The 13,217-nt window shown below is 36.3% G+C and overlaps 1 protein-coding gene across 4 annotated transcripts in view; it reads right to left on the bottom strand.

Moving 5' to 3' along the window:
• The window catches only part of MMP16 (matrix metallopeptidase 16), a 298,247-nt gene that overhangs the window by 268,010 nt on the left and 17,020 nt on the right, over positions 1-13,217 (bottom strand). The window contains exon 2 of one of the 4 annotated variants that reach the window (XM_047726508.1): positions 7,858-7,974. The exons of the other annotated variants lie outside the window; for them this stretch is intronic. The gene's annotated coding sequence lies outside the window, so the exon portion shown is untranslated. The remainder of the gene's footprint in view (positions 1-7,857; positions 7,975-13,217) is intronic. 4 annotated transcript variants of the gene reach the window in all.

Raw genomic sequence — 13,217 nt, 5'->3', positions numbered from 1 at the left:
TGTTAACTCTTTTTTTTAAATATTAGGTCACAGTATCAGTAGTTTTAACTTTTAGCTGATGTCAGGGAGGTTATGGAGCCCCTTCAGAATCTGAAGAAAGGACCCTGAGTTTATTCATATACAAATACTGCCTTTGAGAGTTCACAGCATCTCGATATCCTCATAGACAACTCTCTAGGGTTCCATGAACACCAGTACCTCAGAACCAGTTCCTCAGAACTAGTTCCACAGAACCTCAGCATTGAGTGAAAATACTATTCTAGCTCAAGCAGTCGTAAATTAATACTGGTTGTTACACACCCAAACTGGCAGTTAAAAAGATTTTAATCTTTAGGGCACCTGGGTGGCTCAGTGGGTTAAAGCCTCTGCCTTTGGCTGAGGTCATGATCTCAGGGTCCTGGGATCGAGTTCCACATTAGGCTCTCTGCTCAGCAGGGAGTCTGCTTCCTCCTCTCTTTCTCTCTGCCTGCCTCTCTACCTACTTGTGATCTCTGACTGTCAAATAAATAAAATCTTTAAAAAAAAATTTTAATCTTTAAAAAAAGATGTAAAAAATCAATAAATATTAGAATGTTAAATATTTAACAGAAATCACATGATTGGGAAAAGTAAATCTATGTCATTAAAGACATATGTCTTTAAAGACCACATGTCTGAGGTCTTAATGAAATAGCTTGTGTTTATCATCTGGATAACTAAACAGGTTTTCCTTCACTGGTATTCATAAAAGCTTAAATATGGCAATCTGTAAACATTTAATCCAATCACCACCATCATATATGCATAGAAACATTTTGTTGAAAGGTTAGCATTTAATAAGAGATTATATTTATGAATTAAAAATTAACAAAAAATCTGTGAACCTCTTTTAGTTTAAGTATTACATCATTAAAAAAAATTAACACACAGTGACATTAGTTTTAACTACTGGTTAATGGTGAGTTTTGAACTTCTTTGAGACTCTGAAGAGTCTGGAAAATATATGTATAAAGTGACACATATGACTCACAATGTCCTGATGTCTATCTATTTAGCTCTCTAGAGTTCTGTGAACACCAGGTAATAAATACTCAGCTATGAAAACTATAAATAAGACTTCAAAAATGAATATCACAACTGTAATTTTGGTTATATCATTATCAATCCTTAGTACACCATAAATGGTTTTAAGTAAATAGAAAAGAGAATTAAACAACTATACAAAGTTTTCTCAATTCTGAGAACACATTTTTATGTCTTAATACTTTCTCTCTACAGTTTCTCCTCACTACTTACTTAGCCGATAGTGATCTAAGCTATTCCCCATCCCCAAACTACCTACTTTTTTTAAAAAGACAACTCTAACAATTGATGATTGATGGAAGTTTAAACTAGCTGTGAACTGGAAATGAGCCCCTATATAATCAGACTCATTATCAATTAAAAGTTTCTGTTGGGGCACTTGGGTGGCTCCATTGGTTATGCATCCAACTCTTGATTTCAGCTAAGGTAATGATCTCAGTGTCATGAGATTGACCCCCCACATGGGGGTTAATCTGTTTAAGATTCTCACTCCCAATTCCTCCACCCATTCCCTCTCCCCCTCCCTGCTCCCTGCTTGCATGTGTGCTCTCTCTCTCTCTCTTTAAAAAAAGGGGGGGGGGGCACCTGCGTGGCTCAGTGGCTTAAGCCTCTGCCTTTGGCACAGGTCATGATCCCAGAGTCCTGGGATCAAGCCCTGCATTGGGCTCCCTGCTCAGTGGAAAGCCTGCTTCTCCCTCTCCCACTCCCCCTGCTTGTGTTCCCTCTCTCACTGTGTCTCTTTCTGTCAGATGAATAAATAAAATCTTAAAAAAAAAAAATCAGAATTAACTCTACTTTAGTTAGCTATTTTTTTCAAATAACATTATAATTTAAGTGACGATAATAATAAACACTTTTAAAAATTTCTAATACATTGCTTTTAAAAGTGAGCATCATCCATTTTCTTTGACCTTGAAAAACATAACAAAGGTGTATTGGAAATATATTACAGTGTATTATATTTCATTCATCTCATCTCATTCAATCCTCAAAACTCAATGAGATAAATCCTATTATCCATAAAACAGGCAACCTTTTTTTTTTTTTTTTAGAAAAGCAAAATAATTCAGAGTATTTAAGCAATTTGCCCAAAAACATATAGAATAGTGAAGTGAGGATTTTTTTTTAATATTTTATTTATTTATTTGAAAGAGAGAGAGAGAGAGAGACAGTGAGAGACGAGAAGGTCAGAGGGAGAAGCAGACTCCCCGCGGAGCCGGGAGCCCAATGCGGGACTCGATCCCGAGACTCCAGGATCATGACCTGAGCCGAAGGCAGTCACTCAAGCAACTGAGCCACCCAGGCGCCCTGAAGTGAGGATTTAAATTCAGGCCAGAGAATGCCTTCTCTTGATTTCCACCCTTTACATAAAGTGTTCCTAATTATTACAAATCCTATTATCCAATTTTTGGTGAGTAACTATTATGTGTCAAATACTTTTCTAGGCACTCTCCAATTTGATAAGAAAGAGAGAAAAGGAAAAATAAATAGAAGTCTGAAGCCCATGCTTCAACACTTCGAAACTAGACCAAGCATCAGTCCAATTGCTATGTATAGTCATGTAGTAGCATAAATGAAAAGTTACTGAAATTAATATATGAAGATATTTGTGTTTTTAAGTTTTTTTTATGTAAAAGGGCTTTATAAATCCTAACATTCCATTAACAAAGCAAACCTCACTGTTCTACCTATATGTCTCCATGTCCATGCACATAATAGCTTTCTTGACAATCCATCTGGGCTTGGGTCACATTCCCTTAAATCAACAATCTGGAATTAAAATCCATACTACGAGGACACACAAATTGATGATTAAGCCTGTATTGCTTGTGTGTATGTGTGTGTTGGTTTGTGTTTCTTTTTGTTGGACCTGACATTTTCACTATTAGCAGGGAAATACATGACAGAAACATCCACTTACATCTCAATTCCAATTTTCAAGGGATTAGTGTTGCAAGTATCCCCTCCATCTTACAAAATATCACACATGCTCTAGGATATGGCATGAAGGATGCAGGAGTCAAAACTCATCCTAATTCACAAACATGGCTAGTAGTTAATAAGGGCGCATACTGCTTCCAAATTTCCTCCTAGATGTAAAATTAGTCTCCTCTCATTTGGAAGATATGCTCCACACTGCATTCTAATTTTCCATCAATAACCAAATACCTGATTGCTCATCCCTAGAAAACAGAAGGTAGCTTCTCCAAACACCCAGGAAGGAAAAATAACAGCTGAGCGAAACCCAGTAATTTCAAGTGAAAACTGCTATTAGTGACAGTAAACCATGATATAAGAAGTTGGAGAAGATGAGAATGAAAGAGAAAGGTGATAGACTTACAGATTTGACAGAGCCCAATAAACCCCACATTCATAGATGCTTTCAGAGAAAACTTTGTACTATAGAGAACGTATTATATACCTTAAAATAGCAATTTAAATTAAGTATTTTTTTTGAGTTATGATCTCAATTTTCCAAAGGGGCTGAGTCTATCATAGAAAGATATTTTCAAATGCCTTTTTTTTTTTTTTTTTTTTTTTCAAATTGTTCCTCAAATCTAATAACCGTGGTGGTTTCTGGAAAGAATTCAGAAATGCTCTCCAACCCTTAATCTGTTTTCATAAAACACATGTCGGCTAAAGAAGTAAGGTAATTCTGGAAATTGTGTAGTAATTTCTTTGGAAATTATAAGTGAAGCACAGATGGTAATACACTGCTTTTACAGGATATATTTTTATATGCAGATGATATTACCATGAACCCTGTACTGCACCACTTTTCTCTAACAAGATATGAAACAGTACCATAACAGGCATACAGACGGGGGAAAAAAAGAAAAATAAAATAAAACCTTATGTATAATATCTTGCTTGATGAATTAAAGTGATTCATAATGGAAATACATTCATAATGGAAATATATACATATATATGTATATATGTTGTACATTACTCCCAAGTGCTGACACTGGTCTGGATAAAATACCAAGAATGTGCTTATCATCAAATACTATTTCCCAGCTCAAATTTCCTCAGTCTCTATCATTCTATAATCATGTATTTAGCTTGTACTAATTGCCAGGCTATGTTAGAATAAAAAGAAGAATATAAACCTACCTTCAAGAATTCTACGATATCTGAAATGAAGTCAACAATGATTTAAATCAATGTGACTTCAACCACATTTACTATTAATGAGATAGCTGGTAACATTTTTCTTCAAAATTAGAGTTCAAAGTAAATTACTATCTGTGACAAACACTAAAATTATTATTTTTTATTTTTTATTTTTATTTTTGTTTTTATTTTTATTTTTTTTTAAAGATTTTATTTATTTATTTGACAGAGAGATCACAAGCAGGCAGAGAGGCAGGCAGAGAGAGAGGAGGAAGCAGGCTCCCTGCTGAGCAGAGAGCCCGATGCGGGGCTCGATCCCAGGACTCTGAGATCATGACCTGAGCCGAAGGCAGCGGCTCAACCCACTGAGCCACCCAGGCGCCCTAAAATTATTATTTTTTAAAATTAAAAATGAATTTCTGGTATATTTACTGTAAAGAAATGGTAATATTATGGTATTTAATACTGGAATTTCAATAGTTTTTTTTATTCTAGTATAATTAACATACAGTATTATATTGGTTTCGGGTAAATGATATAATGATTCAACAGTTCTATATATTTCTCAGTACTCATCAAGATAAATGTATTCTTAATCCCCTTTATCTATTTTATTTTTTTAAATTTAAAGAAAAATTTTTAAAGATTTTATTTTTAAGTAATCTCTACACACACTCGAACTCACAACCCCAAGATCAAGAATCATGTGGTCCAACAGCTGAGCCAGCCAGGCACCCCTCCCTTTATCTATTTTAATCATCTCCCTATGCACCTCTTCTCTGGGAATCACCAGTTTGTTCTCTGTATTTAAGAGGTTGTTAGTTTTTTTTCTTTTTTTTCTTTGTTCGTTTTATTTCTTAAATTCCACCTATGAGTGAAATCATATGGTATTTGTCTTTCTCTGATTTATCTTACTATTAGGTCCATCCTCTAGGTCCACCTGTATCATCACAAATGGCAATATCTCATTCTTTCTTATGGCTCAGTAATATTCCTGTGTGTGTGTGAGTGTGTGTTTATAGAATATCCTCTTTACCCATTCATCTATCGATGGACACTTGGGCCACTTCCATATCTTAGCTATTGCAAATAATGCTGCAGTAAACATGGGGATCCGTAGCAGTTTCATTTTCTCTGGGTAAATACCCAGTAGTAGAATTTCTGGATCATATGGTAATTCCATTTTTTTATTTTTTAAGGAATCTCCACACTCTTTTCCACAGTGATTGTACCAATCTACACTCCCACCAGCACTGCACAATGGTTCATATGGTATTTAATGGAATTTCAACACTTTTAATATTTCATAGTTATATTTTTATCAGATTGGCTAAAAATATAACTCTGTCTAAAGGGTTGGCTCCCACAAAGCTACGTACACGTGCCTGACACTCTACATGCGTACTCAGGTCTGAAAGGTGACCCCTGAGAGTAATCAGGAAGGCAAGTTTGCTAAAGGCAATATGGTAGGCATGGGTACCACTGTCACCAGTGGTGGCTATTAACGGAAGAAGACTGCAGAGTGCTCTAATGAAGAAATGCTAATGTCTGGCAAAGAAACCCTGTACATGTGCTTCTCCCAAACTCAGACAACTTCTCTGTAATAACCAAGAAAATCTTTGAGACCTGAGAACAGTGCCCTGTGGGTACAGGAGAGAATAAAGCTACATATGTCCTTCCAGCTAACCATAGAGATGACCTCTCAGAATATGGCCTACCCCAAAGACCAGGATGTTTTAAGGACTTGCCCATTAGAGAAAAAAAATGATGGCACATCTTCCTTAAAGACCCGGTGTTGCTCTGTCAGTGAGGTCCTTGGTAGAGTCAAAACAGAAGGTCTACCCCAGCTTATTACCATATGTGCTGTGCAAGGTTGCCCAAGTGTGCTCTGGAGTTAGACTATCTGGAATTGATTCCCAGCTTTCACATTTATTATTAGTTAGGCAAGTTTTTCAACCTTCTAAGTGACCTCAGTTTTCTTGTTTGTAAAGTGAGTATGGTAATAATATTTTATACCTCCCAGGAAGTTAAAAATTGAATAATGTAATAATGTAATAATATATATATACATATATATATACATATATATAAAACATTTAGCACAGTGTCTGGCACATCGGCCAGTGCTCAATAAATATTGGCTTCTTTTCACGGCAAAGGAGCTATGTCTATGAAGACGACAACTGGAGCAAAGATATTCAAACCAACCAAACGCAACCAACGCAAACCAACACTATAATTTTACCATATGCAAATGAATTCAGTAAGTTCAGCTGCACATAAAGCAAAGATCTAGGTCTCTTAAAAAGGGTAGAGAAAAAAAAGAAAATGATTGGTAAGTAAAGTGAGAAAGGTAGCTAACTTATACTTCTGCCTGTTCAAAGTGATTAGAAGGTAAAGAGAGAAGGGGAACAGGCCAGTAAGAGGTCACCATTAGGAGAACTGAAGAAAAAATGTGATAGAACCATTTTGAGTACATTTAGTTAAAACTCACAATAGCCTTAAAACATTTTTATCTCCTCTTCCCCAAACCCCCCATGTAAGGAATAATATAAGAAAGCAGATCCATGTAAGCATCAAAGTGCAGACTGGGAGGTAAAAAATGTACTGCTTGTAATTGCCAAATTGACGTGTGGAACAAGAGATGAACCAGAGAATTACAGGCCAATAAACCTGAATTCAATTTAGAGGAAGAAATAGAAAACACGTGGAATTGCTCAGATAACAATCCTTGAGGAAATTCTAGAACCATGCTTCCCAAAGCCAGATCGATGGTTCAGCAGCAAAAAAATCATGGAGGGGGAGGGGGGACATTTTTCAAAATGCAGACTCTGAAGTTCTACCTCAAACCTTCTGAAATAGACCTTCTGAAGAAGGAGCCAAGGAATCATCACTTTAGACAAGCTCCTCCAAATGATTCATCTGCACAGTGAGTTTGACACCCACAGCCCACTGCACAAAAAGAAGTGACAGTAAGCGAGGATGAACCAAAAAAATACTAACGGCTTCTTTTCAATTCAGTGCTACTTATTCTTTGATTGCCTGTATAAGTAATGAGTGTCATCTACCTTGTTTAAGAAGTGTTATCTTACTTCAAATACATGTCATAAAGGTAAGGGTACAGAGTTTGAAAAATCAAATTGAATTTCAATATATGACTGCATTTAACTTTAAATGCATCTGCTAAATTTTTTAATCATGGACAACCTATAGGTAAAATTGCCTTAGCTCATATCTAACATTAGATTTATAGGCTATAATCTGCTTAGTACAAATGCAAATTTTTTTCTTCTTAAGTTTAATATTTTAAAATTACACAACCTGGGGGAAATGAGGTAGAGACATCTCCATGAGAGAAAGGTACGATGCACAGAGGGATAAAGCTGAGTTTACTCCGTGAAAAACTCAGTCCTATTTATCTACACTCTGTAGCTACATATGCATCTGTTCCCAATCTGAGGGGAATATATTGCAAACACATTAGTTCATATTTTTCATGGCCTAACCTCTTCTGTTCAGTAAATGAACATATAAACTCCTGCTTCATGCTTTTGGTTATCCACTTGTATCAATATGATGTTTAAATGAAAAAGCAAAAAATTAAAGTCCTCCAAACTCCAAATTCTTCAATTAATGTTAGCTAACACTCTGTCTCCTGATCCTCTGTCTGGATCCTACCTGGAAGAACTAACCCAAAAAGGAAAGGATCCTGGGGCTGAAGTCCCATTCCCCATCACTCACTTCTTCCACACAACCTCAAAGAATAGTTCAACAATGGCACCACCATAGACATTCCTACAATAAAAACATAAAAGTGAATAATTCTCCCTCCTAATTTTGAAGCTATCCAGATATTAACCAATATCTTACCACCTAAGAACTCAACTGTCACTATTTCATCCTAACAGTTTCAGGTGATTCATAATGATATTATGAGACTAGTTGTATTGTATCCTGCAACGGTTTAAGTCTTGGGAAAAAATTTAGTCATTTAATTTAGTCAATTGTATTTCAGAAAACAGATAAGAGCCCCCTTAGTCACAAAGTCATTCCTCTCCAACCTCCTATAATTGAGTCTATAAAGGAATCTATAAATGATAGTTTATATTAAAAACATCAGGACTTGGAAACACACTGCCTTATTTTCTATTTTAGTTTTATGGCTGCACCCCTTGTCTCTCCAGTCTATATACGCAGCGAAGGCCTTAACATCCACTTTTTGGGTGTCCTAGACACAAATTAGAATGTATATTTATATATTTAGGCTTATATTTCCTTTCTATTAAATCAAGTATAAACGTCTCCCATGTTGGAAAATGCCAAAAACATTCACATTAAAAAGGCAAACACAATGCAGACCATATGCAAGTGGCCTCTCTAGGAAAGAGTGGGCAATACCCTTATAGTTTCAACTGCCATACTTTTACTCAGAACATTAAAAAAAAAAAAAAAAAAACATTCTATCAGGAAAACCTATGATGGGAATTCTATACCATTTTTCTATCTTGTAAATTATCCTCTAAGATTGAGGAAAGGTTGGATATGAAGGGCTTGTTCTTTCAGAGTCTGGAATTAGAGTAACTCTACTACCAGCTAATGAAATACCATCTGTCACCAGCACGAAAATGACTTCAAAACAATGGACTGATGGGAAAAAACAAGACCAAGAATTGTAACGTTTACTACTTTCTAAACATATGTTTCAAAGGTGGAGAGAATCAGGAAGTTGAAAGACTAATGTGAGAGGCAATATTACTTGAATATTTATTTTTGCCTCATATTAATGCATTCCAATTTAATATGTCGTTTACCCTACCTTGACATAAAAACAATATCATCCTTATTTTAAACCTAGCTCAATAAAAGACTAGCCTTACCTCTCATAGGGCTCCATACAATAATTCTACAACAAAAGATAAATATTCTTTTTAGCAACATTAATTCTTCCAGGGAGGATGGGTAGTGTGGAAAAGGTCCTTTCTCAGACTTTGCTTTGTTTCCTCAATATCCCTCCTTCTCATCTCTGCCTCCTTGCCTTTTATAACTGCAATAAACCCCACAAGTAAGACTTAAAAAAAAAAAAAAATAGAACTCTGGAAGCGTAAGTGATCCTCTTCTTCACATTTTCTTGGAAGCAGGAAAACATTTATCTCCCTTTAATATCACTGTCTTATTTGCTACAAAGTTTAAAAATAAGATGAAAATCCCAAGATGTATATAAAAAGCTAATTTCCCAAATAGCTCAGAAAGTTCTTTCAATATATGCATGCATACATATGCTGTATTCTATATCTTTCCTTTATGAACCCACATATATATGCATGGATATGAGTTTATGTGTATATAGTTAGAAATGTGTTTAATTGTAACATTACAGATAAATTTAAACAAAGATGAAACAAAGATGCTCTTATTTAATAGTGCCTAGAACTGTGATAACTGAATCATAGCTACAACACAAACATCTTTGCTACTGAGGAAGAAAGCGTATCTCTAATAAAATGATTTGAGACAAAATGTACTTGTCCAAATGTGCGTTTAGAAGGTATTTGGTAATGTCTTACTATTTTCTCTCTATCCTTTTGCCCTATTAAAACTATTTTTCAGGAAATACATAAATAATAAATCCATATATTAATATTCAAACGGCTAAACTTTTTATTTTTTTAATTTAGTTTCACAAGGTATTTCTGTCAACTATAGGCAAGAATCCAAATAATAATAAAATAATATTTATCAATCACACATCACAATGGTAATTTCTGTGATTTATCATTGGAATGCCCATTTTTTGACATCAGCACATTTCCTCATAAGCCCTGGTGAGAACATGGGAATCCCACCCCCTTTTTCGGAGAGGAAACAGGTTTCTATCTGTTTCTACTGCAAACTTTCTGTGAAGCCTTAGGTGAAGTTATGCCCCCAGGTCCTCAGATTCCTCATCTAAAGAAGAATTGGTCTAGAGGCACCTGGATGGCTAAGATAGTTGAGCATCTGACTCTTGGTTTTGGCTCAGGTCATGATCTCAGGGTCATGGGATCAAGCCCCCATTCAGTTCCATGCTCGGCATAGTCTGTTTGAGATTCTCTCTCCCTTTCCCACTCCCCATTCCACTTGTGCTCTCTCTCGCTCTCTTAAATTTTCTTTCTTTCTTTCCTTCTTTCTCTTAAAAAATTTAAAATAAAAATAAAAAACAAAAAGGTGCTGATCTAAATTATGGTTAAGATCCTAATGTGGAAAAAGAAGAATTGGGGGGGGGGGGCAAAGAACAACAGTCTCAGCACTTTGGTGTTACATGTCAAATAAAATTAGTTGAAGAAGTTTCTGGAACAAAAAAAAAGTTATTTATTTCTCATCTCTTGAGCACAAATACTGAGGGTAAGTCCAAAAATTATTGCTTGAACCCGACAGTAAGCCTCCTGGCTTTGTGATTTTCTCAGTCACACTAGTGACTCTGCCACAAAACTTGGCCACATTTATTCTAATTTCTGGGCTCTGTTAGACAGAGTCACTTTTGCATGGTGACTGTTATTCCTTTTCCACTGAAACTTTATTCATGGTAATTGTTTCTAAATAGGCAACATCCTATAGCAGAAAACACACCTTAATCCTAGCTTGTTCAGAGAAATGGAGGGATAATGACAAAAAAAAAAAAAAAGAAAGAAAGAAAAAGGGGAAGAGAAAAAATAGCCAGGAAGGTCACTGTGTATATGCGGGGGGGAGTTGGGGGGGAGGGCAGTTGGAAATGCTGAAGGAAGGGGAAAAGAGATAAAAGGGAAAAGTAGAAAAGAAAAAAAAAAGAATAAATCAATTGAACTGCTTTAGACATCTATTGCTGAATTTCTGTTCAACATGCCTTCTCTTTCCTGAGGAAACTACTACTCCCCCACTCCAACTATCAGATTATACAGGAGCTGCCATTCATGGTCACACAAAGTATTTCCAGCTACAGGAATAGGCAAGTGATCCAAACTGGGTTAATGAGAAACTTTCTTTAGGGCTTTTCATAGCAGAGCTGGAAGTATAAGCATATGGGCCGAGGGAAGATATTTTTTCTAAGAAAAGTGATAAGGAAAAATGGTTGCCAGGTGATAGGAAACTGTATAAAATGGAAAATGACAATCTGCAACAAGAGAATGAAGCCAACCAACAAAGAGAAGCAGGAGTGAGGGTAAGACAGAAAACTCTGCAAAGGTCTCAGCTTTAAGATATCTGCTGCCGCTTGTTTGGTCTGCCTCTTCCCACCATCTCTGACCTACACCAGTGTTTTCCAATTAACCTCCTATACTGGAGAAGGTGGTTCAAACTGGCTTTCTGTTGCATGAATCCAGAAGTTTTAAATGAAAGTCTTGAATGAAATGTCCATATTTTATCACAAAATTAATCCATTCGTTGTTTCATTCAGAAGACAATTTTTGTCCACCCACCACTGTGATATTCCATGGAAATACCATGACTACTAAGTCAGAGATCCAAAATTTAAGGAAACTTTCAATGAAACTATAAAGAAACAGTAAAAGAAAAGCCACATTAAAACTGAGGGAAAAATAGAGGATATTGATAATATAACAAATTTCAATATCTTGCCATGTTGGTCATGCTGTCTCACCATCAATCTTTAATTTAAAGACAGTATATAAGATTTGAGAATTAATTATCCTGGATAAAGTGACTAGGATTTTAAATATTTTGAAGGTTAACTAACAATTGAAAACAAATGGGTATTCACCTCCCCTAATGTCAAAATAAAGACAACGTGCCTACTGTCACGATAATTACTTAATACTGTTCTAAAAGATCTAGTCAGTACAATTATACAAAATAATGAGAGAAAACACAAGGTAAAATTATCTTTAAGTCTAAATAATATGACCATGTGTCCAGACTACTCAAGAGGCTCTACAGAAGGATTATATGATACAATATGATGATTCAACAAGGTGGGCATTTGATAATTAATATATAAAGGTCAATAGCTTTTCTTCTTGTTTTTTGGGGGGGGGGAATATCAAGGTTTGTTTTATTTTATTTTTTTTTAGAGAGAGTGAGTGGACGGGGGAGGGCAGATGGGGACAGAATCTCAAGCAGGTTCCACACTGAATGCACAGCGCAAGGCAGGGCTCAATCTCATGCCCTTGAGGTCATGACCTGAGCCAAAATCAAGGGTCTGATCCTTAACCAACTGAGTCACCAGGTGTTCCTTATTTTACTTTTTAAATTATAGTTGACATATTACTTTCAGGTGTACCCCTAGTGATGTGACAATTACTGTATATACATTAAAAAAAAGGTTCACCATAGGGGCGCCTGGGTGGCTCAGTGGGTTAAGCCTCTGCCTTCAGCTCAGGTCATGATCTCAGGGTCCTAGGATCGAGCCCCACATCAGGCTCTCTGCTCCACAGGGAGCCCGCCTCCACCTCTCTCTCTCTGCCTGCCTCTCTGCCTACTTGTGATCTCTGTCAAATAAATAAATGATGGGGCGCCTGGGTGGCTCAGTGGGTTAAGCCGCTGCCTTCGGCTCAGGTCATGATCCCAGGTCCTGGGTTCGAGCCCCACATCGGGCTTTCTGCTCAGCAGGGAGCCTGCTTCCTCCTCTCTCTCTGCCTGCCTCTCTGCTTACTTGTGATTTCTCTCTGTCAAATAAATAAATAAAATCTTAAAATAAATAAATAAATGAAATCTTTAAAAAAGAAAAAAAAAAATCTCACCATAATAAGTGTAGCTCTTTAAAAACAAATTGCTTGGTAAATGTAGTGGAAGTTCCCATTCTAAATAGCAACAAAAAAGGAAAAAATTAACTCCAAATTTGCAGAAAACTACAAAACACTGCTGAAAGGAATAAGTTTGGTATTGTCCCAGGAAGATTTAAATATATCAGTGGGAAAAAACTGTATCCAAAAATAGGTTGAGGGGCGCCTGGGTGGCTCAGTGGGTTAAGCCGCTGCCTTCGGCTCAGGTCATGATCTCAGGGTCCTGGGATCGAGTCCCACATCGGGCTCCCTGCTCAGCAGGAAGCCTGCTTCCCTCTCTCTCTCTCT

The sequence above is a fragment of the Lutra lutra genome, chromosome 4 (genome assembly GCF_902655055.1).
Source record: "Lutra lutra chromosome 4, mLutLut1.2, whole genome shotgun sequence".
Classification (NCBI taxonomy): Eukaryota; Metazoa; Chordata; class Mammalia; order Carnivora; family Mustelidae; genus Lutra; species Lutra lutra.
The sequence above is the reverse complement of the archived record's forward strand: the minus strand, read 5'-3'. Positions and strand labels throughout refer to the sequence as shown.